Source organism: Pteropus vampyrus, unplaced genomic scaffold, assembly GCF_000151845.1.
Source record: "Pteropus vampyrus isolate Shadow unplaced genomic scaffold, Pvam_2.0 Scaffold687, whole genome shotgun sequence".
In the NCBI taxonomy this organism is placed as follows: Eukaryota; Metazoa; Chordata; class Mammalia; order Chiroptera; family Pteropodidae; genus Pteropus; species Pteropus vampyrus.
The window spans coordinates 58,096-59,420 of NW_011889468.1; positions in this window are offsets into that span (position 1 = coordinate 58,096).

Genomic DNA, 1,325 nt, shown 5'->3' on the forward strand with positions numbered 1-1,325 from the left:
GATAATTGGTTATTCTGGGTGCTCTAGTTTAAGATTCCCCAAAGAGCAATGTACTTGAACTATATTAACTCAGCTGCTTGAAGGAATGCTTTTGTTTTCATGGGGAACTAGGTAAACATACTCATCTAATAATATTTCTTGATACTGTCGTCTTTCATTATTCTAAATAGATTCTGATCTTTATTGTCATCTTTATTTTACTTGATTAATTCTAATGCCCTAAATATTTTAAGACATTTCTGGGTACAGATATAAAACATCTGGTCAATACTCTCTTCTCCCTAGTTGGAAGATTATTTTATTTTATCCTAAGCCATCCAGTACATAAACGAATTCAGTGCAGTATAAGCTTAGTTGCTTTTGTATTTTCTCATTAGCTTCATTATTTTAGCTATACTTTATTGAACACCTGCTTACTCTGTGCAAGGTAGAATAGTAAGTGTTGTATATCTTTTTTCTCATTAAATCCTCACAACTTCATATTTGGAGGCAAAATATAGATTTAGAAGTTAAGTGACTGGTATTTAATAGACAATTAAAAACAAGTGTCCAGTCTATGCCTAACATTCTTTCTAAATAGGCCTTCCATTTCATTTTTTCTGCACTACTGTAGTAAAAAATCAAAGATCTGAACTAACATTAAAATAGATTAAAAATAAGATGGATCGATAAAGTGATGGATAGAAATGTGATAAAGCAAATACAGCGACATGTTATTTGTAAGATCTAGATGGTGGGTATATGAGTGTTCATTGTATGAGTCTTCCAGATCTTCCATATGTTTAGAACTTTTCATATTAAATGCTGGAAAACATAAATGCTTTCTTGTCATATGCTTATGTAAAGGTTTCTCGTGTAATGTTGGTCCTTGCCTGCTCAGCCAGTGTGTTTGTTGTTCTGTGATTTGTAGCACCTTGCTGATATGTAAGGAAATGTTGCATAGTGGCCAACAACACAGTGTCTGGAATTATATCTTTTTACTTTTACTTTCTGGTTCCTCTACTAGCATTTGAATTTCAGGAGCCTTCATTTGTGTATTAGGAAAAATATCGTACCTCCCTCATGTGATCATAGTTTAAATGAGAGGATAAATGGAAGTCACCTAGAAAAATGACTGATACATGTTAAAAGTGCAATAAATATTAGCTATTATTATTTAATCTGACGATGCAGTTATAGATATTGCTCATTTTCTCTGCTGTACTATTCTTAGTCAAAAGTAACCTTCAAAAGCCAACAGACTGTAGTATTTTAATTTTAACCTCTGACTTTACCCAAAATAGAGAATGTTGGTAGAGTCCATGTATGTCATATTTTTGTGTATT